Source organism: Hylobates moloch, unplaced genomic scaffold, assembly GCF_009828535.3.
Source record: "Hylobates moloch isolate HMO894 unplaced genomic scaffold, HMol_V3 SCAFFOLD_8, whole genome shotgun sequence".
NCBI lineage: Eukaryota > Metazoa > Chordata > Mammalia > Primates > Hylobatidae > Hylobates > Hylobates moloch.
Genome location: NW_026652283.1, coordinates 8,018,801 through 8,044,324, shown reverse-complemented (window position 1 = coordinate 8,044,324; position 25,524 = coordinate 8,018,801). Strand labels below are relative to the sequence as shown.

Genomic DNA, 25,524 nt, shown 5'->3' with positions numbered 1-25,524 from the left:
AGAGTTTCCTAGACCAACTCCCCATCATTCACATGTTCCTCTTTACTCTTACTTTAACTATTTTGCTGGCTTGCCCGAAAATTTGCCTGGCAAGTCTTCATGGTAACTTTTGTAGTCCTGTAAGATTCTGCAACACAGTCAAGAATTATACAATCCTACTAGCAATATATAAGGACCCAAAATGTCTTCTGCTAAGCTCAGAGGCTGGGGCTAAAGCATGAGGACTATGCCAGATACAGAACTTGGACTCATAATTCCCTATCCAATTTTTCATGCAGTTGTCCAGTTGGGAAGTAAGGTTGGAAGATAAGTCTCATTTACCGATTCGTTTATGGGTAGTACTGGGGTTAACCCACCACCACAAAGCAAATTAGACAACTTAATGTGAAACCATACCATTGGTCGACGTTTCCTTGAGTTGCTACTTCGTTCTTCTTCAAAACTTACCAAGTGCACAGTAGAATTATTGTACACATGGCTTTTGGAATATCCTGACTGGGGCCTAAGAAGTGCATTCAGACTTGAATTTTAATAGGCAGACAGAAAGTTTGCCTAATAGTTAATATGAAAGAGTGAAAGAATCACAATATTAGGACAACCCACATTCTTATCCTGGCTCTAGCAGTAACCATGTAGCCTTGGATAAGTTATTTTCCTTCATTAGGTCCTGGTTTAATTTCCTCATCTTTAAAATGAGAAGGTTAAATTTATCTTAGTACTGCTGGGCGCAGTGGCTCATGCCTGTAATCCCAGCACTTTGGGAAGCTGAGGCGGGTGGATCACTTGAGGTCAGAAATTTGAGACGAGCCTGGCCAACATGGTGAAACCCCATCTCTTCTAAAAATACAAAAATTAGCTGGGCATGGTGGCATGTGCCTATAATCCCAGCTACTTAGGAGGCTGAGGCAGGAGAATCAATTGAACCTGGGAGGAGGAGGTTGCAGTGAGCCAAGATGGCACCATTGCACTCCAGCCTGGGTGACAAAAGCAAAAGTCCATCTTAAGAAATATATATATATATTATATATATTCTTAGTTCTAAGATTTCCTTTAATTCTATGATTCTCTGGATTTAAATGCATTATTCATATTTCTTGAAGCTTAGATATAGTCTAATTCATAGCAACCATATCTGCTTTATCCTAGGTGAGGATAGCAGTCCACAATGGAATAGAAGAAAATCCCATTATAACAAATGACAAATTATATATCATGAATCCTTCTGTCTGAATAACTCAATAACTTTCTATAAAAGCCAATGGAATTCAAATAGGAGCTAGGAGACAACAATTTATATATGACAGTAGAGGTTGTATTCCTTTTATATTGCTGAGAAAACTAGTTAAATGATCAGATTCTTGCTGTTAAGAAACAATTTAGTTTAATGGGATCTGTACAACTGATTAAAAAGAAATGCTGCAAAAAGCCCCAAAGTTTATAATCTCTGCTCCTTACAGTCTCTAGAATTAAATGTACTCATTTAGATAGACATATTAAATGCATATTTTAGCCACTTTAGAGAAACCTCATAGGCACAGAGTTTCCAAGATTCATTTTAAGAATATCTTCATGAACTTGACCCTCCTACCCCACACTGCAACATTTCCATCAGACAGCATTTCAATCCCGGTATTATGTATATTGCAAATTAAACATTTTAAAATATTTTTTTCCAATTTATTTCTCAAAATAAAATGTCTTTTGTTCTGGTTCTTTTTCTCTTTTATGTTTACAAAAAAGGCCTGAATTTATGAACTTTTATTCCACTTTTAAAAATGTGTATCGGCCGGGCGTGGTGGCTCACACCTGTAATCCCAGCACTTTTGGAGGCTGAGGTGGGCAGATTACCTGAGGTCAGGAGTTCGAGACCACCCTGGCTAACATGGTGAAACCCCATCTCTACTAAAAATACAAAAATTAGCCAGATGTGGTGGCGGGTGCCTGTAATCCCAACTACTTGGGAGACTGAGGCAGGAGAATTGCTTGAACCTGGGAGGCGGAGGTTGCAGTGAGCCGAGATCATGCCACTGTACTCTAGCCTGGGCGACAGTGCAAGACTGTCTCAAAAAAAAAAAAAATATATATATATATATATAGTGATATTGCTCAAATGTCTCTTCTGCTATCCTCTATTCTTTCCTTCACTCCATAACTTTACCATCAGTTCCCCAACACTCCAAATGTATTTATACTCCTCCAAATGTGGTCCCCTTTTTCTTTTCTGTCCCCTGCAAGTCTCACAGTCTTGCTCGGTGAAGTTTCATGCTATACTCACTTCTCTTCTACATGATCAAATTCCTGTATGTTGCCATTTCTCATTGTTCTTATGTTCTCTACACTTTTAAACTCTTCTTACTATGTAAAACAAATTTCTAACCCGCTTTCCATGCTTTCTTTCCACGCTTTCTTTCCACATCCTTATAAAGTCTTATTTCCCCTCTGACTTTTCCCTGAGAAAGGTCCCAGATCAAGTTTCAGGTGGTTGTTTTCGGTCCCAGCTACTTCGCTCCCTCCCCTCCCCACTGGCGGAAATTCCATTACCTCCCTCGGTTGTTGTTGTTGTTGTTTACCCTTATCCCATCTCAGGTCCCTGATAATCTTGTTTCCAAGAATTTGGAAACTTTTTACTCTTTTTGTTTGTTTGTTTGTTTGTTTTGAAGCAGATTCAGGGTTGGGCGCGGTGACTCACGCCTGCAATCCCAGCACTTTGGGAGGCCAAGGCGGGTGGATCACCTGAGGTCAGGAGTTTGAGACCAGCCTGGCCAACATGATAAAACCCTGTCTCTAAGAAAGATACAAAAAAATTACCCAGGCATGGTGTCAGGTGCCTGTAATCCCAGCTACTCGGGAGGCTGAGGCAAGAGAATCGCTTGAATCAGGGAGGTGGTGGTTGCAGTGAGCCAAGATCGTGCCACTGCACTCCAGCCTGGGCAACAACAGTGAAACTCCATCCCAAAAAATAAAAGAAGATTCAGAAGAAAGTTTTTACTCATTAAGGTGTTAATATGTTTTTTTTTTCCTGGTGAGCCCAAATGACAACCTTGCTAAGCAATGGCTTTCAACGAAAAGCCATTTTTTAAACCAAAATAATGGATCTTTAATGTTAGAATTAAGGAATTTGGTAAAAATATTGTTAGATATTGAATGCCCTCCTGGTATCCTGAATAGATAGCAGCCTCATCTACCTATTCATAAAGATGCACTTTTATTTTCCCTTCTCTAATTGAGTGGATTCTACTCTGAGGCTTTTTCCATATTCCATGCTTACGATTCAAGAAAATTCTCCTTTCTCCTCAAATGAACACATTCTGGAAATTCGAGTGTGTCTTCTACTCACTAAATACAGTTCTATGCACACTTTTTCTCAGTATTGTTTTGACTCATGGCAGAGAGTACAAACCGCAGCTGGTTTCCCAACTTCTGAGTCTTACTTTGATGACATATGCAGCAGTGTATGTTACTAGACACAAGCTCCTCCCTTCTCTGCTTCAGGGTACTTGTGGCCAAAGTTAGATGTTTAACTAACCACTTTACACCTGGTGAGAAGGCACAAACAACCTCTAAGATCCCTCTTCCTTTTGTGCTGAAGCAGCTGTAACACAATGAAGAAGGAGAAGAATCCTAAAAGAAGTGGGAACAGAGATGGAAGAGCACCAGACCAGGGGATAGCCAGATGAGAGAGTGACAACAGGCTGACACCAGAGTGGGGGAGCCAGGAAGCTAAAAGATGGAAATTGTCAAATTTCCAAATTCAAAGGGAATTTGAGAAGTGGGGAAGGGGTCCTGGGGGATCTGGAAACTTAGGGTAAAACAGAAAGACATCAGGAGCACAGTGGAGGAGAGGCAGGACTGTCCTTGTAGCTTTGTCAGCTCAGGGAGGCCTTGATTAATAAAGCAATACTCTGATAAAAACGGAAGCCCTTGTATCTTTGAGCATTTTCACCAACCAAACATCAGGGAAAGTGACTTGTTAAGACTGTGGTAAGGAGAGGAACAGGTGGCCACAGTTTTGTTTTCTTTCTTTCTTTCTTTCTTTTTTTCTCTAAAAACCAGTCAAGCAGACCCAGAAGCAGCAGTCAGACGACAAATTCTGGGCAGAACCCAAGATGGAAAAAGCAAATGTTTATATAAATAGAGGTGCAGAGCCCACAGCTTCCTGTTGACAAATCGAACTTCACTTTACCTCAAACCCTCATTTTTTTTAATAGCTGATAATGATTTTGTGTTATTTTTCAACTTGTCCAATCACTTAGAGTAAGGTTCTAGTTTATTCCTAACCCTTGGGTCTTGCAGTTCTTTTCTCTACCTCTGGTATTGTTCCCTTTCCTCTCCCTTTTCCTTTCTCCTGAGTACTTACCTGGCTATACATCTGTACTGTGTAACTTTATGGAGTGTTTGGTTAAATTTATGTAACAATCCATAGGGATTCAAGATGATCTCATAAATTTGTGGGAGATTCACCTTGTCTTCCCTTCTCCACCAAACAAACAAACAAACAAACAAAACCCCAAACCAAACCAGAATAGATAAGTTTTGAGCAAGTATAAGGAAATTCATTTTATGGAAAATAATCTGTATTATATTGAAGAGATTGATGGGTGTTAAGATATCAACTGTATCATTGTATACCATTTCCTAATATGTGGTTCTGTCCCAAATGATCAAACACAAGGAGTTATAATGAAGGGTAATGGGAATTGTACACAGAAACATTTCTTCCATTTGTATAAAATTACCTCTATAAGTCCATCTACTCTTGAAAATGGATGAGATTTTAGGGGAAAGGGGAATGAAGTAATAGTAATACAAATAAGCAGGCCAGGCGTGGTTGCTCACACCTGTAATCCCGGCACTTTGGGAGGCCGAGGCAGGCAGATCATCTGAGGTCAGAAGTTTGAAACCAGCCTGGCCAACATGGCGAAAACCCATCTCTACTAGAAACACAAAAATCAGCTGGATGTAGTAGCAGTAATTTCTCTCTTGTCATGTAGAAACTAAAAAAAATTTTACATCATTGATATACGGGACATCTAGATCTCCAAATCAACATGGTTCTAGGTACAATAAAAGCAACACTTATATCATCCTGCTCATTTTAATTAAAGCAACACTTATATCATCCTGCTCATTTTAATTTCAAATAATTGGTATTTGTTTCAGTGCCAGTACAGACTTGGCATTCCCTAGTGGTGTGATGCTAAGCAAGTAGCTTCTCAACTGTAAACTGGTGGCAACATACCTGCCTTAGGGGTGGTTCTGTGAATTAACAAGATTATGTGTTCAAAGGTTTAGTAAGACTATTAAGTATATAATAAGACTCTAGGATTTTTTTTCTACTTAAGCTGATTGGTTTCTCTTAAACTGTTCTTGAGTAGGTTGGCTTTTCCATTCTTTCCCTTGTAACAAAATGAGATGAACATTGCTGGCTAGCCAATGAGTAGAAAACTTGCAAAAAATGTGCAATACCACAAATACTAGTTTCTCTACTGTTTAAAGTGTGTTTAAATTTACCTTTTTTTTGTTTTCCTCATACAGATGGGGGTCTGACTATGTTGCCCAGACTGGTCTTGAACTCCCAGCCTCAAGTGATTCTCCCACCTTGGCCTCCCAAAGTGTTGAGATCACAAGCATGAGCCACTGTTCCTGGTCCTAATTTAAATGTAATTAAAAATTTTTTTTGGCCAAACTCAGTAGCTCACATCTGTAATCCCAACGCTTTGGGAGACCAAGGCAGGAGTTCAAGACTAGCCTGAGAAACATAGCAAGACTGTCTCTACAAAAAATTAAAATACTAGCCAGGCATGGTCGCTACCCCTATAGTCCCAGCTACTGGGGATGCAGAGGCAGGAGGATTGCTTGAGCCCACGAGGCCGAGGTTACAGTGAGCTATGATGGTGTCACTGTACAACAGCCTGGGTGGCAGAGTGAGATCGTGTCTGTAAAACAATTTTTTAAAAGTAAAACTTTTTTAAAAGTGGAATTATTCCAAATGTGGTCTTTGGAACTCCGGGACACCATTGTTATGGTTTGAATGTTTGTCCCTTCCCAAACTCATGTTGAGTTTTAATTGACGTGGGGTCTTTAAGAGGTGATTAGGGGCCAGGCATGCTGTAATCCCAGCACTTTGGGAGGCCGAGGCTGGGGGATAACCCGAGGTCAGGAGTTCGAGACCAATCTGGCCAACATGGAGAAACCCTGTCTCTACTAAAAATACAAAAAATTAGCCAGGTGTAAGGGTGGGTGCCTATATTCCAGCTACTTGGGAGGCTGAGGCAGGAGAATCGCTTGAACGCAGGAGGTGGAAGCTGCAGTGAGCCAAGATTGTGCCATTGCAATCCAGCCTGGGCAACAAGAGCAAAACTCCATCTTAAAAAAAAAAAAAAAAGAAGAAGAAATGATTATGGCTGGGAGCAGTGGCTCACATCTGTAATCCTGACACTTTGGGAGGCTGAGGAAGGAAGATCACTTGAGGTAAGGAGTTCAAGACCAGCCAACTCCAGCCACTATGGTGAAACCCTGTCTTTACTGAAAATACAAAAATTAGCTAGGTGTGGTGGCGGGTGCCTGTAATCCCAGCTACTCAGGAGGCTGAGCCATGAGAATTGCTTGAACCTGGGAGGCAGAGGTTGCAGTGAGCCGAGATCGCACCACTGCACTCCAGCCTGGGTGACACAGTGAGACTCCATCTCAAAAAAAAAGAAAAGAAAAGAAAAGAAAAGAGGTGATTAGCAAATCCATCATAAATGGATTACTGCTGCTGTTATTGCAGGGGTAGGTTAGTTATCAGGAGACTGGGTTTATAATAAAAGTGAGTTTTGCCCGATTTCTTCTCTCTGCCTCACCAGTTTGCTTGCACTTTCTGTCCTTCCACCATGGGATGACTCTCATCAGATAATGGCACCATGTTCTTGGACTTCTCAGCCTCCAGAACTGTGAGAAATAAATTTCTTTTCTTTTTTTTTTTTTTTGAGACGGAGCCTTGCTCTGTCGCCCAGGCTGGAGTACAGTGGCGCAATCTCGGCTCACTGTAAGCTCCGCCTCCCGGGTTCACGCCATTCTCCTGCCTCAGCCTCTCCGAGTAGCTGGGACTACAGGCGCCCGCCACCACGCCTGGCTAATTTTTTGTATTTTTAGTAGAGATGGGGTTTCACCGTGGTCTCGATCTCCTGACCTCGTGATTCGCCCTCCTCGGCCTCCCAAAGTGCTGGGATTACAAGCGTGAGCCACCGTGCCAGGCCTAATTTCTTTTCTTTATAAATTACTCAGTCGATGACAGACTCAATAACAGAAAATAGACTAAAACAACAACAATAACAACAACAACTTTTTAATAAAGTGTTCTGTGCTTTTTTTTAAACAAACATCATATTCCCTCTGTGGTGGGAAGCAGAAGTATTATTATTCATATTTTTCAGACAGAGAAAAAGGTTTAATAAGACCTGACAAAGTTCACACAGTTTTGGTGCAGCAGAACCATGCCTCAACTCTAAAACTCTAAAACTTCTAAAAGGTCTAAAAGTTCTAAAAGTTCATTCAGTTGCAAAAGGAAGACTCCAAGACAAAAGAGTAGTTTACTTGCTTGCCAAAGGTTGGTTTGGGAGGCTACACCTTAAAAAAACTGGAATAAAAAATACAACCTACTGAAAGAGAAACAAATTAGATTCCCAAAGTCACTAGACTTACTGTTTATCTGTTCGTGGTGGGATTTTTTTTTTTTTTTTTTTGAGACAGAGTCTCGCTCTATCACCTAGGCTGGAGTGCAGTGGCGTGATCTCGGCTCACTGCAAGCTCCGCCTCCCGGGTTCACGCCATTCTCCTGCCTCAGTCTCCCGAGTAGCTGGGACTACAGGCGCCTGCCACCACGCCAGGCTAATTTTTTTTATTTTTAGTAGAGACGGGATTTCACCATGTTAGCCAGGACAGTCTCGATCTCCTGACCTCGTGATCCGTCCGCCTCGGCCTCCCAAAGTGTGGGGATTACACGCGTGAGCCACCGCGCCCAGCCGGGATATTTTTTTTAATTTTTTAATTTTTTGAGACAGAGTCTTCCTCTGTTGCCCAGGCTGAGGTGCAGTGGTGTGATCTTGGCTCACTGCAACCTCCGCCTCCCAGGTTCAAGGGATTCTTATGCTTCAGCCTCCTAAACAGCTGGGATTACAGGCGTGCACCACCACGCCCAGCTAATTGTTTTTGTATTTTGGGGTTTCCTTAGTTATTTTGGCCAGGCTGATCTCGAACTCCTGGCCTCAAGTGATCCTCCTGCCTCAGCCTCCCAAAGTGCTGGGATTACGGGCATAAGCCACCACAACCTATCAGATTTTTTTTTCTTTTTGTATGTGGTTCTCATATCCTCAAAGATTATTACCCACCTTCAGAGACTGCCATTGGCAAAGTCAGAGATGCAGTTGTTTGCATGACAGAGTCAGTAACTTAAGGAGGAGACTTGAAGGTTTTATTTATTTTGGAAACTAGAACTAGAGGCTATGGCCCTGCTTATTTGTTTTCTTGCTTACCTCAAGGTGCAGAATGCTTTTATGTCCACTGGATGTAAAGTGCTCTCTTATTCAGAGTTGAGGCAGAGAAACTTAGTGCGGTGGCTCCTGCCTATAATCCCAGCTACTCCACAGGCTGAAGCAGGAAGACTCCTTGAGCCCAGGAGTTCAAGGCCACCCTGGGCAACAAAAGGTGTGAGACCCTTGTCTCACAAGCAAACAAACAAACAAAACAAAAAAATAAAAAGTTGAGGCAGAGCACAGGTGTCTCTTTTGTTTTCACACATCACATACATTCCCCAGGAATTCTGTGGACACTCAGCCAGTGGCTGTCAGCTACGAATCTGACCAGAAACAAGAACGTGGAAAAGGCCAAAGAGGTTCCGACTTTTCCTCTTCTCGGAAGGGTAGAGAATCAGTGTGTTTACTGGCTCATCAGTCTTTCTCTTTATCCTGATTTCTTTGACTCCTTCAGGAAGGATAGCCTATGTGTCAGAGCACACACTCTGGAGCTAGACTTTATGGGTGCAAATCCTGACTCCACCTATTCTACGGTGAGGAGACCTATGCAAACCTACCCCCAAAGGCTAAGGGAGCTGAAAGGCCAGATAAAGAGGCAGACATGCCCAGTTTCTCAGCAAAAAGGCATTTAATAAGAACTTAAAAGCAGAAGCCATGTCCCAGGCATCTGCAAGATGGTGGATCCCCTTGCTGTTACCCCAACCCAGACCCAGGGCTTACATACCATAGGGAAAGGGTATCCGTGCTTCAGAAGGGTTGTGTAGGACAATTGAAGGCCGCCCCTCAGGGAAAGGCAAGAATGCTACCTGAATCATAGCCTATAATTTGCTTAAGGGCAGGATTCATAGTAAGTGCCTGTTTATGATAACCTCAAGGTTGTTTTACTTACTTATTTATTTATTTATTTATTTTGAGAGGGAGTCTTTCTCTGTCCCCCAGGCTGGAGTGCAGTGGCGCGATCTCGGCTCACCGCAACCTCCACCTCCTGGGTTCACGCCATTCTCCTGCCTCAGCCTCCCGAGTAGCTGGGAATACAGGCGCCCGCCAACACGCCCGTCTAATTTTTTGTGTTTTTAGTAGAGACAGGGTTTCACCGTGTTAGCCAGGATGGTCTCAATCTCCTGACCTCGTGATCCGCCCGCCTCAGCCTCCCAAAGTGCTGGGATTACAGGCTTGACCCACCGCGCCCGGCTAAGGTTGTTTTAATCTAGGGGCTAGACTTATGGTAAATATGTGTTCTTAACACTGGATAAAGTAGAGATCTTAGAGGTATTACTGGAACTGGGGGTTAATCAGAAGTCAACGTGGTGTTTTAGCAGCCAAGATGGAGTTACTTTTGCCTCCACCCCACCACTATGATTCAAACCATTCTATGCCTCACTTTTCTCATCTGTAAAAGAGATCAGTGATACAAAACCCTTAAGGCTACTGCGAGATTAAATGAATTAAGTGGTTTAGAGTAGCACCAGCACATAGGCCCTATGTAAATGTGAGTCATTATCCTTTAGTCAACAAACAACTTTTGAACACCAAGTGCCCAGGGCATGCTGGGATGCAAAGTCAACTAAGACATGGCCTCTGCATTTGATATTAGAGTCACTTTTTTTTTTTCTTTTGAGACACTCTGTCACCCAGGCTGGAGTGAAATGGCACAATCACGGCTCACTGCAACCTCCCCCTCCTGGGTTCAAACAATTCTCCTGCCTCAGCCTCCTGAGTAGCTGGGATTACAGGCACGCACCACCACGCCCGGCTAATTTTTGTATTTTTAGTAGAGACGGGGTTTCACCATGTTGGTCAGGCTGGTCTTGAAATCCTGACCTCGTGATCCGCCCGCCTCAGCCTCCCAAAGTGCTGGCAGGCGTGAGCCACCGCGCCCAGCCTAGAGTCACTTCTTTATTGCTCAAGTTGTTTCTTTCTGCTTTTAATAACACCTTTTGCCTCCTACAATGGCATTCATTTTCTTGTTTTCTTTTCAGGTTTTTATCATTTTTGATAATAAAAAATAAAGTAATGCTTTAAGTTATACTATAAATTTATCATGTGTCCTCCTGTTCAGGGAAGGCACACATCTGCTCACCGCCTTTAGTTCCCCTCTACACATCTGCTGCCTAGTTTTGGCCAAGTGAACTTTCGACTGATATCCTAGGCTCTTTTCTCCCATTCCCATATGTATTCTTTCTTCTCCTCGGTCTCAGAGCACTTGTCATCTTTGCACCCCTTATTTATGAATTTTCTCCTCTGATTGTACAGACTAATAGCATCCCTAAAGAGAGAATAGCCCAGTCATTGTTTGTTTCTTTTTTCTGGCTATTCAGTCCCTAGAAGTCTCTGAGTTTAATCAGTTGTTGTTTTTTTTTTCTGGGGAAAGAGCTTTAATATCCTAGTACAGCATGGTGAGCAGAAGCCCAGGCAAAGCATCTACACAGGCAGGTGTGTGTGGTTTTGAGCCCTCCAGATCCCACTTTCTCTCATCACAGTCCTTCCCTAAGGTGCTGCCTAGAATTCTGCACAAACATTCTTATTCCCAAAGCACAGGGCTTTCTTCCAGCTTGCTTTTCGAAGGAGGCATTTAAACCAGAAGGACAAAGACAGAAGAAAAAGGAACAACCAGGCAGAGAGGCAAAGACGCTGATACCGTTTGGTTTTTACTGTTATGTGTTTGGTTGGGTGCAGAATTGCCCTCACCACCCCTGGCCACCCTGGCCTCCTGGGAAGAACAGGCAGAGATGGCTCCAGATGGCTCTTGGCTGCCACTCTAGGCCTCGGGGCTTATACAATGAGCACAGTGGGTTCCACCTTCCAGTAGGAAGTGCAAACTCTAATTCACAGTCAGACTTCACCAGGAGGGAGAGATGGTCTTGGCTGAAGGCACTTTAATCAGGGAGCAAACCCAGTGCCAGAGTTTGTCTTCCTTCTCATTCCTCTGATAAATCTAGACGCCACTCTATGGAAAACCAGCACTGCCCACAGCTGGGGTTAGAGCACTGACTGAGCGAAGCATGAGACCTGCTCACTGGTAGAACTTCTTGTTAGGGCTGTTAGCATGGTCAGCTAGCAGCTAGCATGGAGTGAACTGTTTTCCATAGGCAGCCTCATACTTCTTGAGCCGGTCCACTATCTTCTGGGCGCCATACAGACCCGCAAAGCAGAAAGGCCCTCCAAAACAAGGCGGGAAGCCGAGCCCAAAGACAGCTGCAATGTCTCCCTCCGCAGGCGTGGCCAAGATCCCCTCTCGCAGGCACATGACTGCCTCATTCACAAATCTTGTCACCAGGCAGAACTGGATGTCTTCGCCCGGGGAGACTTCAGACTTAGGAGGCATCTTTAGACTCACTAAGATCCTATCCATGTCAGAATTCAAATTCTTACTCTTCACACCCTCCTGATAGATGTAAAAGCCCTTCCCAGACTTGCGACCTAGGAAGCCCTTGGACACCATCTGTGTCAGCAGTTCTGGGTTTCCACCTCCAAACCGCTCCCCAAGAGCTTTGCGCAGATCTTCCGCCACATGTTTCGCTACATCCACACCAACTTCATCCACCAGTGTGGCGGCACCCACAGGAAAGCCAAAGCTCGTGGTCAGGAATCCAGCTTCTTCAGGTCAACTCCTTCCTGGAGGATTCGGACAACTTCAGACATCATGGATGCAAGACACCTGGTGGTATAGAAGCCAGGTCCATCCTTAACCACAATGATGACCTTCCCCTGCTGGAGACTGACTGCCACAGCTGAAGCACTGGGTGTCTTTGGAAGTTTTCTCGGTTGTGATCATCTCCGGCAGCTGCATCTTGTCCATGGGAGAGAAGTAGTGCATGCCAATCTCAGGTCTTTTGCTGACAGCAGCGATTTCACTGATTGGGAAAGCAGATGTGTTACTGGCAAAGACACAGTGATCTGGAATCACCGCTTCTACTTCCTTTAGCACTCTGTGCTTCAGACTAAGGTCCTCAAACACAGCTTCAATCACCATGTCGACCTTTAAAACGTTGCTACTCAAGCTGCCCAGCTGAAGGAGTGGCCTGCCCCTCCACACCTATGGGTGTTTCTCTTCGGGTGGGATGAGAGACTGAGAAAAGAAAGAGACACAGAGACAAAGTATAGAGAAAGAAAAGTGGGCCCAGGGGACCGGCCCTCAGCATTTGGAGGACCCACGCCGGCAGCGGTCTCTGAGTTCCCTCAGTATTTATTGATCATTATCTCTACCATCTCGGAGAGCGGGATGTGGCAGGACAATAGCGTAATAGTGGGGAGAGGGTCAGCAGGAAAACATGTGAACAAATGTCTCTTCATCAAAAACAAGGTAAAGAAAAAGGTGCTGTGCTTTGATGTGCACATACATAAACATCTCAATGCATTAAAGAGCAGTATTGCCGCCACCATGTCTCACCTCCAGCCCTAAGGCGGTCAGTAGATGGAATATACAATCGGGTTTTACACCGAGACATTCCATTGCCCAGGGACGAGCAGGAGACAGATGCCTTCCTCTTGTCTCAACTGCAAAGAGGCCTTCCTCTTTCACTAATCCTCCTCAGCACAGACCCTTTACTGGTGTCGGGCTGGGGGATGGTCAGGTCTTTCCCTTCCCACGAGGCCATATTTCAGACTATCACATGGAGAGAAACCTGGGACAATACCTGGCTTTCCTAGGCAGAGGTCCCTGCGGCCTTCCGCAGTGTTTTGTGTCTCTGGGTACTTGAGATTAGGGAGTGGTGATGACTTTTAACAAGCATGCTGCCTTCGAGCATTTGTTTAACAAAGCACATCCTGCATAGCCCTTAATCCATTAAACCTTGAGTCGACACAGCACATGTTTCTGCGAGCACAGGGTTGGGGGTAGGGTTACAGATTAACAGCATCTCAAGGCGGAAGAATTTTTTCTAGTACAGAACAAAATGGAGTCTCTTATGTCTACTTCTTTCTACATAGACACAGTAATAGTCTGATCTCTCCCCACACCCAGTCAAGTTGCTGAAGATGGAATCCCTTTCAAATGATGTTAGAGCTTTCTTCTTCACTTTATCATTCAATCCTTTGAACACTTGTTGCTGTCCTTGGCCTAGCCTAGTGAGTGTGGCATCTTTAAGTCTAGCCTTTAGCCTCTTATCCACAGAGACTTGGGTGATGCCTGCTCCCTTCAGCCCTTCACCAAGAATAGCCACATGCTTAACATCCTTCTGTGGCGCTCCAAATTTATTCTTCTCGCACAAGACCTGACCATGGTAGAGTCCCATCAAGGCCTTTGATTCACTGGTCATTGCAAGCTCTCCAAATTTCTGAGATTCAGAGAGATAACCAGCATCACTCCCTCCCTCAATTCCAGTCTTTACCACGTCAATTATTTTCAGAGGCGCAGGATAAAGGCCTTTAGTCTCCTTTTGCACTTTTTCTTCCACTTTTTTGTAAACCTGTTGCCTGACAAATGGAATAGTCATGGTGTACGCTGTCAATTTTCCCACCAATCCCTGTCTCTCTTTGGAGAGATATTCTTATCAGCTAGTCCTTTGGCAAAAGTAATTGTAACTTCTTCTAGGTATTCGATTGTCCATTCCTCTGGAGGTTTTAGTCCTGGTCCCAGGGGTTCTACCAATTGGTCAACCAGTCGCATTATCTTTGCCCTATCTGCACGAATGTTTCCACTAGTCAGCATCCTGTCAAAAGCAGCAGGCACACCCACCATTTTGGGCAGCCTTTGTGTGCCTCCTGCTCCTGGTAAGATCCCCAGCAAGACTTCAGGGACACCTAATATTGTTTTTCCATCTTTTGTTGCTATTCTGTACTGGCATGAAATGGCAAGCTCAAGCCCTCCTCCCAGGCAGGATCCACTGATGGCAGCTATAACAGGCTTTGTGGCCTTTTCTTTTTTTTTTGAGAAGGAGTCTCGCTCTGTCGCCCAGGCTGGAGTGCAGTGGCGCAATCTCGGCTCACTGCAAGCTCCGCCTCCCGGGTTCACGCCATTCTCCCGCCTCAGCCTCTCCGAGTAGCTGGGACTACAGGCGCCCGCCACCACGCCCGGCTAATTTTTTTTTTTTTTTAGGGTTTCACCGTGGTCTCGATCTCCTGACCTCGTGATCCGCCCGCCTGTGCCTCCCAAAGTGTGGTTTACAAGGTCAGCCACCGGCCGGTCTAACATATTGATATCAGCACCCGCAATAAAGCAGCCTGGCTTTGATAAGGACGGCACTTCTGATTTGATTAGTAGCCCAGACTTCATTCATAACTTCTGTGAACTCTGAATGCAGCTCTTTATTCAGCGTATTTACCTTTGAATTGGGAGATTTAATTCGAATAACTGCCACATCCCCTTTGACTCCATAGTTAATATGGGTCCTGGTCAGCAAAGCAGAAGACTCTGTAAAATTGCGGCGTATATAACCTTGGGATCAGAGGATTCTGAAGTCAGAGAAGCGGCTGAGGATGCCAATCGCCCGGGAGGCCACCATGTTGAGCTGAAGAGGACAGCAGTGGAGAGCGCTTTAGCGGGGCCGGCTGAGCAGCGGACTTTTCCTCTTAATCAGGATTTTTAAAAATTGAGGTGAAATTGACATAACACAATATTAAGCATTTAAAAGTGTACAATTGAGTGGCGTTTAGTACATACAGACTTGTGCAACTACCACCTCTATTTTCAAAACTTTTCCTATCCCCAAAAGAAAACCTCACATTATTTAAGTAGCCACTCCCTAGTCTCCTCTGTAGCCCCTGGGCAACTACCAGTCTGCTTTCTGCCTCTAGGGATTCACCTATCCTGGATATATTTTCACATAAATTAAATACTTCCATATAAATGAAACCATGCACAATGTGACCTTTCTAGCCTGTCTTAATCAAGATTTTAGGATTATTTGCATGGAGCATAAATAACTAATTACAGAGCACATCCAGGAAAATTGTCTCAATGGGAGAATTTTGATTGTAGTTATTTTTTGCTGTAGCCATACCTCCTTTAGGGAAGCTATGGATGGAGGCCTAAAGTAATCTGAATGCATGGAGGTAGGGGCAGGCTGAATAAATCACGCAAAGTGCTGGCATGTACTGAGTGAGTTAGTAGTGTTGTTTTCTAACCATACTGAGATGGTTGACTCTTCCTTTCCTCCTCTGGTAACAAAGTGAAAGGCCCTCATTGATTGGTAATTTTAGCCAATGTGTGGATGGGGGCGGGGAGTGTGTGGATCGGTGATGGGTGGGTAAAAAGGGTGAGGGGTTGTGGGGAGGGGGAAACCTGCTGCAGTGTGAACTAAAGAATTTGGAGCTGCTGGCCGGGCGCGGTGGCTCACGCCTGTAATCCCAGCACTTTGGGAGGCTGAGGCGGGCAGATCACAAGGTCAGGAGATCAAGACGATCCTGGCTAACACGGTGAAACCCTGTCTCCACTAAAAAATAGAAAAAATTAGCTGGGCGTGGTTGCGGGCGCCCGTAGTCCCAGCTACTCAGGAGGCTGAGGCAGGAGAACGGCATGAACCCGGGAGGTGGAGCTTGCAGTGAGCCGAGATCGCGCCACTGCACTCCAACCTGGGCGACAAAGCGAGACTCTGTCTAAAAAAAAAAAAAAAAAAAGAATTTGGAGCTGCTGATGTCAATTCGTTTGCTTCTCAAATCTCATCAAGGACACTGATTTTCATGAAATCAAGAGGGGTTGTGATTTGATTAGTAGAAAGGCAATCATCAGTGCAGACCCTAAAAGAAAAAGAGAACCAAGGAGGAAGAATTTACCAACATGGTTCCAGGACTTCCAGACTCTCTAGAAAGAAATATCTTTAGAGATGTGAATGGCAATTCTGCAGATAACATGTTGTTTCTAATATGCTATAATTTCCTTAGGAGCTGTCCCTCATCCATTTTAGAGTTAATTGGGTCAAGATTTATTCTACTATCTTTGGAATCATACCTCTGAGCAAACAACTAATACGGAATTTGGTCTTTGGAATGTATCTACCCACAAAGAGAAAAAAAAACCTGTGAAGAGTTCCGTGTGATTTGGAGCACCTCTAGTTTTCCCTGGCATTTCAATTTGTTGAAAAGTGCCCTCCTTTTCCCCGTAACCCCATGACAGTTTAAAAATATATATATTGTCATTTTAGAGCTGGATGAGACTTTGGAGATCTTCTAGGCCAATATTTATCAAAGTTTGGCTCCAAACTGACCATGAGCTTTGGAATGAATTATTGGCATGTTTTTCAAAAAGGCAGAGCCCTGGGATGCATGAAATCAAAATTCGTGGAATCTGCAATTTTATGCACTCACTCACACCAAAATATGAGAACCATATATCTACTCATATTTCATAACTAATCAGAAAACTTTGAACTATGGGTGCAGATAACTTGTTGATGGTCACAACTTATATTTTTGAAATATCTTGTCTTCTATTTTTTTTTTTAAGGGAAGCTTAGAAGTAGAAAGAAGAAGTTTTGGTTATTCTTTTTTTTTTTTTAATTTTACTTGAAGTTCTGGGATACATGTGCAGAACGTGCAGGTTTGTTGCATAGGTATACATGTGCCATGGTGGTTTGCTGCACCTATCAACCCGTCATCTAGGTTTTAAGCCCTGCATGCATTAGGTATTTGTCCTAATGCTCTCTGTCCCCTTGCCCCCCATCCCCCAACAGGCCCTGGTGTGTGATGCTCCCCTCACTGTGTCCATGTGTTCTCATTGTGCAACTCCCACTTATGAGTGAGAACATGCAGTGTTTGGTTTTCTGTTCCTGTGTTTGGTGAGAATGATGGTTCCAGCTTCATCCATGTCCCTGCAAAGGACATGAACTCATTCTTTTTTATGGCTGCATAGTATTCCATGGCATAAATGTGCCACATTTTCTTTATCCAGTATATCATTGATGGGCATTTGGGTTGGTTCCAAGTCTTTGCTATTGCCAATAGTGCTGCAATAAACATACATGTGTATGTGTCTTTATAGTAGAATGATTTATAACCCTTTGGGTATATACCCAGTAATGGGATTGCTGGGTCAAGTGGTATTTCTGGTCTAGATCCTTGAGGAATCACCACACCATCTTCCACAATGGTTCAACTAATTTACACTCCCACCAACAGTGTAAAAGCGTTCCTATTTCTCCACAGCCTCGCCAGCATCTGTTGTTTCCTGACTTAATAATCATCATTCTAACTGGCGTGAGATGGTATCTCATTGTGATTTTGATTTGCATTTCTCTAATGACCAGTGATGAGGAGCTTTTTTTCATATGTTTGTTGGCCACATGAATGTCTTCTTTTGAGAAGTGTCTGTTCATATCCTTTGCCCACTTTTTGATGGGGTTGTTTGTTTTTTCTTGTAAATTTGTTTAAGTTCCTTGTAGATTCTAGATATTAAATCTTTGTCAGATGGTTAGATTGCAAAGTTTTTCTCCCATTCTGTAGGTTGCCTGTTCACTCTGATGACAGTTTCTTTTGCTGTGCAGAAGCTCTTTAGTTTAACTAGATCCCATTTGTCAATTTTGGCTTTTGTTGCAATTGCTTTTGGTGTTTTAGTCATGAAGTCTTTGCCCATCCCTATGTCCTGAATGGTATTGCCTAGGTTTTCTTCTAGAGTTTTTATGGTTTTGGGTTTTACATGTAAGTATTTAATCCATCTTTTTTTTTTTTTTTGAGATGGAGTCTCGCTCTTTCGCCCAGGCTGGACTGCAGTGGCGCTATCTCGGCTCACTGCAAGCTCTGCCTCCCGGGTTCACGCTATTCTCCTGCGTCAGCCTCCCGAGTAGCTGGGACTACAGGCGCCTGCCACTGCGCCCGGCTAATTTTTTGTATGTTTAGGACAGACGGGGTTTCACCGTGTTGGCCAAGATGGTCTCGATCTCCTGACCTCGTGATCCGCCCTCCTTGGCCTCCCAAAGTGCTGGGATTACAGGCATGAGCCACCGTGCTTGGCCTAATCCATCTTGAGTTAATTTTTGTATAAGACGTAAGGAAGGGATCCAGTTTTCTGTTTTCTGCATATGGCTAGCCAGTTTTCCCAGCACCATTTATTAAATGGAGAATCCTTTCCCCATTGCTTATTTTTGTCAGGTTTGTCAAAGATCAAATGGTTGTAGATGTGTGGTGGTGAAATATCTCATCTTCTAATATACCATTATTAAATATGGCAGTTATTGTAAGATAATATTTTATAAAAATAGTTATTATTTATAGAGTAACTTCTGTGCAACATGCTGAGACACTTGTTTATGTTATTATTATTATTTTTTTCAAGACAGGGTCTCACTATGTAGCCCAGGCTGATCTCAAACTCCTGACCTCAAGTGATCCACCAGCCTCAGCTTCCCAAAGTGCTGGGATTACAGTCGTGAGCCTCCATGCCTGGCCTATGTTATCTTTAGCTATCCTGCAAAACAGTTGTTTCACCTCTGAGCCGCCTCAGTATTTATGCCTGAACTTAGGAATAATAATAGTTCCTACCTCTTGGATTTAAATGAGATACTATATGCAATGTGCTTAAAACAGAATCTTCCGTAAAGTAAGTACACAATAAACGTTAGCTATTATCACTATTATTTGATCACATTTTATACATGGAAGAACTGAAACATATGACATTAGGTAACACATTCAAAGAAATGTGGAGCAGGAGGATGGATAGGAAATGGTGGAGACAGAATTCAAATCTCTATGTGCTAGATTACAAAACCTAACTTTTCCCACTACCCTATGTCTTATATGTGCATGATCGGAGAAGGTTCCTTAGTTCATTTTCCCATTAAAAATAATTCTTTTGTTTTAGCCCTTTGCCCAGTCCTAGATTTTTGATACATTCTTGTTTACTGTTCTCTCATCCTTGAAGAGTCCTGGGCAGCTGCACAGCAGAAGTTGAATGAGTAATTCCTGTACATGCATAAAGGCCTGTCACTCAACTTCTTCATACCCCAGAGAAGTTCTATAATACGGCTGGCAGTAAACTGAGAAAAACAAAAATCGGGGAATGCAGAAGTAGAAGCACTCCAAAAATGACACTTTCACCCACAGAGACTCCTTTTTGAGCTCTTTTTAAAAACAACAAAGTATCATATTGAACAATCTAGCTGGTGTCCAAAAATAGTGGCCTGGGGAGTCACTGCCGGAGCATGCTGGCCTCAGACTCAGGAACGTACACCCTGGAGACTCCCAGGGGAAGTCCCCATTTTAGCTTCACATAGTGGCCATAATGAAACCTCACCTTGTGCTTCTCATGGTGAGGATTAAGTGGTGAAGTCCAGATGTGCACCAGCAGCACAATTTCCAAGTCGTGTTATTTTTGTTAAAAATGAACTAGCCAGGTTGTGCTGTGGTTTTTCAATAGAAGTTGGTGAGGGGAGACAGTAAGTTAGTAAGGAAAATAACTAATCGCTGAATGAAACCCCACAAAATTGTTTTTTAGTCTCACTAACTCCAAATCCCCCAAAACAGAAAATGATTCTGTAATTATAAGAGATATAATTTTTCTTCCCTTAGAAGAAACAAAGTGAACAAGGAATATTGCTTTCTAAGAAATAAAGTATTTTCTTATGCTGGACAAATCATGTTTCCTTAACATAAAGAACTTTATAGTTACATATAAGTTAGTTAACTCTGGATTTTATTAGAGTTTTCCTTAAGAAGATTATGTAAAATATGAATAACATCTCAATTTTATGTAATCATAGCTTTACTATGAGCCTTCACTCAAACCAGACTGAGCTCAAACTGTTGCTAAAATATCAGAAGCAAATCCTCACAACCCTGCTGTTCCTGTCGCCTGGAGAGAAGATGACAGGAAGAGCAAGGTTGTGAGGACAAGCTCATGCTGTTCCTGTCACCTGGAGAGATGAGAAATTTTATCAAGCATGTTTTACATATCCCAGATGCCATGCTTTCATATTCACACACAGTAGCTAAGAAAACCATCAGGACGACTTTGTGAGGAAGGAATTCTTTCCCAATGCCATGCATTTCCTAAGTGAAAGCGCCAGATCTGCTGGGTGCGGTGGCTCACTCCTGTAATCCCAGCACTTTGGGAGGCCAAGGCAGGCAGATTAAGCCCAGGAGTTTGAGTCTAGCTTGGGCAAACATGGGAAACCTTGTCTCTACAAAAAATACAAAAATTAGCTGGGTGTGGTGGCACATATCGGTAGTCCCAGCTACTCAGGAGGTTGAGGTGGGAGGATCGCTTGAGGAGCTGGAGGCTGCAGTGACCTATGATTGCACCTGTGCACTCCAGCCTAGGTGACAGGGTGAGACCCTGTCTCAAAGAAAAAAAAGGGACAACAGATCTTGGGCCCAAGTCTCTCTGTCTTCAAAGACCATGCTGGTTTCATTACACTATACTATCTTCCCAGAATTCTCTGCCCCAGCATCAATGAAGATGAATGAATAGTCACATATTTTCTATGCATTTTATTATTCAAATGATAAATAAATGTTCAAATCCTATCTATTCATCAAAGTCTCAATCAAGCGCTGCCTATCATGAAGCTTTTGATTATTTCAATTATTTTGATTATTATAGCTTCTATCTACCATGATTTTCTTCTTCCTCTGAACTCATGCCACCAAGTAGATGATGCATATCCTTGTACAGCTGTCCTTTGGGAACCACGAGGGATTGATTGGTTCCAGGACCCTCCTCAGATACCAAAATCCGAGGATGCTTAAGTTCTTTATATAAAATGGCATAGTATTTGCATATAATCTACACACATACTCCTGTATATTTTCAGTCATCTCTAGACTACTTATAATACCTAATACAATGTAAATGCTATGTAAATAGTTGCTATACCATACTGTTTTTAAAATTCGTATTTTTTTAAATTGTTATTTTGTTTGTTTTTCAATTATTTTCAATCCAAGTCTGTGGAACTCACGGATATAGAGGGCCAACTATACTGGGTTTGTACAAGAGAGTAAGAGAGGCCAGGTGCAGTGACTCGTGCCTGTAATCCCAGCATTTTGGGAGGCTGAGGTGGGAGGACCGCCTGAGCCCAGGAGTGCAAGACTAGCCTGGGCAACACAGTGAAATCCTGTCACTAAAAAAATTTAAAAATTAGCCAAGAGTGGTGGCACATGCTTGTAGTCCTAGCTACTCAGGAGGCTGAGGTGGGAGGATCATTTGAGCCCAGGAGGTTGAGGCTGCAGTGAGCTGAGATTGTGCCACTGCACTCTAGCCTGGGCAACAAAGCGAAAAAGCAAGAACTTGTCTAAAAAAAAAAAAAAAGACAAAAAATTAGGAGACCACAATTTGGAAAGTTTTAGCAAGAATTCATGCTTTTTACAGAGCATTAGAGAATCACTGTTTCTCAGTTTCTTCCCCATTAAACTGTCTATAAAGAAGAGTAAACTAAGAAATGCTGAGCATCGAGGGTATAATTGCAAATCACTCAACTTACTTGGAGTCTATGTTTTGTCTTTAAAAGTTTCATGATGCTATATTAGCAGCCACACTGGTAGGCCTGCTACATGTGGGTTTGCTTTGCAGACGGGGGAAAATAAAAATTGTTGAAGTCTTCCACGTCTTGAGGCCTTTTCCTTCTCTCATGAGAGCAGAAGATAATACTGGGGAAAAGAAGGGCCAGGTGCGGTAGCTCACATTTGTAACCCGAGCACTTTGGGAGGCCCAGTCAGGCGGATGTCTTGAGTCCAGGAGTTTGAGACCAGCCTGGACAACATGGCGTAACCCCATCTCTACAAAAAATACAAAAATTAGCCAGGTGTGGTGGCGGGTGCCTGTGGTCCCAGCCACTTGAAAGGCTGAGGTGGGAGAACCTGGGAGATGGTGGTTGCAGTGAGCCAAGATTGCACCACTGCACTCCAGCCTGGGTGGCAGAGTGAGATTCTGTCTCAAAAAAAGGAAAAAAAAAAAAGTGGGGGAAAAGACATAAGTATAAGGAAATTAATGTGCATACTACATTCTTCTCCAAATAATTTTTAAAATAAAAATAATGTTTTCCTCTAATTTTCGGGAAATCTTTAGGTTCCAGGAAAGCATGGAGTGTCCATCCTGTGACTTCCACTTATCTTTGATCGATTGCTGCACCCTCAAAAAATAAGCATATTTCCAGATATGCATGTCCCATTTTGAAAAGCATAGGGCTAGAGAAACCTAAAGTTCCTTCAACTTTGAGATGTCATGATTCAGTAATTTTTAGATTTGTCTTTTATAGCTATTTATTTTACTATTGTCAGTCATTTAAGTATTTTGTCTTTTTTTTTTTTTTTTTTTTTGGCAGAATCTTGCTGCCACCCAGGCTGGAGTGCCATGGTGCAATCTCGGCTCACTGCAACTTCTGCCTCCCGGGTTCAAAGGATTCTGCTGCCTCAGCCTCTCGGGTAGTTGTGATTACAGGCATGCACACCACGCCCAGCTAATTTTTGTGTTTTTAGTAGAGACGAGGTTTCATCATGTTGGCCAGGCTGGTCTCAAACTCCTGACCTCAGGTGATCTGCCCGCCTCTGTCTCCCGAAGTGCTGGGATTATAGGCATGAGCCACCACACCTGCCTTTAAGTATTATGTCTATTTTTAAAGCTTTTAACAACATTATAAACTGCTTGAAGAACTATAATGCACACCAGTATTCACCTTCAATGTTCCCCTTATGCTCTCTCATAATAGGCCTTTAATAAATATTAATCAGATGAATGAATTTCAGCTTTCAAAGGTAATCTTTATAAATTCGTCATAAAATCACTTTTTAAAATTGCCCCCAAAGGGGTAGAACATCAAAACAAACAGAATATTTGTTTCTCTCCAGGAACTTCATTTTCAAATGCTGAATATCTAAAACTGATTGCTATATGTTAGAGAGAATCTGTTTTGCAGTCTATACACTGAAAAGATTTTCAAAACAGAAGGAGACATTATACAGGAATGTAGACTGTATTTTGTGTTGTGTTTATTAGGTTTTGCCAACACCATATCAAATACATTTTATAAAATAGAATAAAGAAATATCCACAGATAATTCTGCCAACAGAGCCTCTTTTGATAAAGCAAGGAGCTCCAAAGAAGTACAGGTCCATGTTTCAATTAGATTTAGATTTAATACTTGCTAAGTCAACTGTCTACATTTTGGGGTGGAAGACAGTCTTTCTTGTATTAGCCATTTATTGAGTTTGCCTGACATATACCAATTCTAAATGATATAGTTATGTGGCGGTGGCGGGGGGATCTTTCTCTGTAGCTCTGATGAAGATTTCTAAATTGATATGGTCAAATAGATTAAGGTCTGTAGGATTGATTTTACCAGCTTGACAGTATTGCATGGGCTTTGGAGTAAGGCTGATGCTTTCAAATCTCAGTCCCAGCTTTTCTGCTTTCTAGCTGTTTGGCTGAACTTGTGAGATAATGACTTTTTGTATAGAGAATGGGATCACTTCCCAGTCAGAGGCTGAGCAGGAAGAAAGAGGGCCCTTGTCAGGGAAGCTATTGGGCTTTAAAAAATAATTTCAGTTTCAGTAAGGATGTGAGTGTGTGTGTGTGTGTGTGTGTGTGTTTTTAAAGGAGCTGCCATTAAGAAATATGTGATGGCCGGGCGCGGTGGCTCACGCTTGTAATCCCAGCACTTTGGGAGGCCGAGGCGGGCGGATCACGAGGTCAGGAGATCGAGGCCATCCTGGCTAACACAGTGAAACCCTGTCTCTACTAAAAAATACAAAAAATTAGCCGGGCGTGGTGGCGGGCACCTGTAGTCCCAGCTACTCAGGAGGCTGAGGCAGGAGAATGGCGTGAACCCGGGAGGCGGAGCTTGCAGTGAGCCGAGATTGCGCCACTGCACTCCAGCCTGGGCGACAGAGCGAGACTCCATCTCAAAAAAAAAAAAAAAAAAAAGAAAAGAAATATGTGATAGGCCGGGCGCGGTGGCTCACGCCTTGTTATCCCAGCACTTTGAGAGGTCGAGGTGGGCAGATACCTGAGGTCAGGAGTTTGAAACCAGGCTGGCCAACATGGTGAAACCACGTCTCTACTGAAAATACAAAAAAATTGGCCGAGTGTGGTGGCTCGTGCCTGTAATCCCAGCACTTTGGGAGGCTGAGGTGGGCGGATCATTTGAGGTCAGAAGTTGGAGACCAGCCTAACATGGTGAAACCCCATCTCTACTAAAATACAAAAATTAGTCTGACGTAGTGGCAGGAGCCTGTAATCCCAGCTACTCAGGAGGCTGAGGTAGGAGAATCGCTTGAACCCGGGAGGCAGAGGTTGCAGTGAACTGAGATCCCACCATTGCACTCCAGCCTGGGTGACAGAGCAAGACTCTGTTTCAAAAAAAAAAAAGAAAAAGAAATATGTGATAGATACAAAAATCCTCAATAAAATAGTAGCAAACCAAATTCAACAACACATCAAGAAGATTCTACACCATGACCAAGTAGGACTTATCCTTTGGAGTGGTTTAACACATACAGATCAATCAATGTGCTACGTCACATTAAAAACCACATGATCATGTCAAGAGATGCAGAAGCATTTGACAAACTTCAACATTCATTCATGGTAGAAAAAAAAAACTCATCAAAATAGGTATAGAAGGAAATTCCTTAGCACAATAACAGCCATTTGTGAAAAGCACACAGCTAACGTCAAAATTAATGGAAAAGCTGAAAACTTTTCCTCTGAGATCTGGTACAAGGCAAGGATGCCCACTGTTGCCACTTCTTTTCAACATAGTGCTGGAAGTGCTATCAAGAACAATCGCACAAGAAAAATAAGAGGCATCCAAATTTGAGAGGAAGAAGTAAAATTATTTCTCTTTGTAGATGACATAATTCTGTATGTAGAAAACTAAAGAGTCCACACACACAAAAATGATTAGAGCTAATAAATTCAGTAAAGTTGCAGGATTAAAAAACCAACATACAAAAAGTAGTTGCATTTGTTTACAAGAACAAATATCTACCCGAAAAGGAAATCAAGAAAATAATTTCATTTATGATAGCATCAAAAAGAATACAATAGTTAGGAATAAACTTAACCAAGGAGGTGAGGGATATATACACTGAAACTTATAAAACATTGATGAAAGAAGTTGAAGACGACAAATAAGTGGA

The 25,524-nt window shown here is 42.9% G+C and overlaps 1 pseudogene; it reads right to left on the bottom strand.

The window, feature by feature from the left end:
- Positions 1-11,526: 11,526 nt before the first annotated feature.
- Positions 11,527-14,956, bottom strand: LOC116472220 (trifunctional enzyme subunit alpha, mitochondrial-like; annotated as a pseudogene).
- Positions 14,957-25,524: the final 10,568 nt, after the last annotated feature.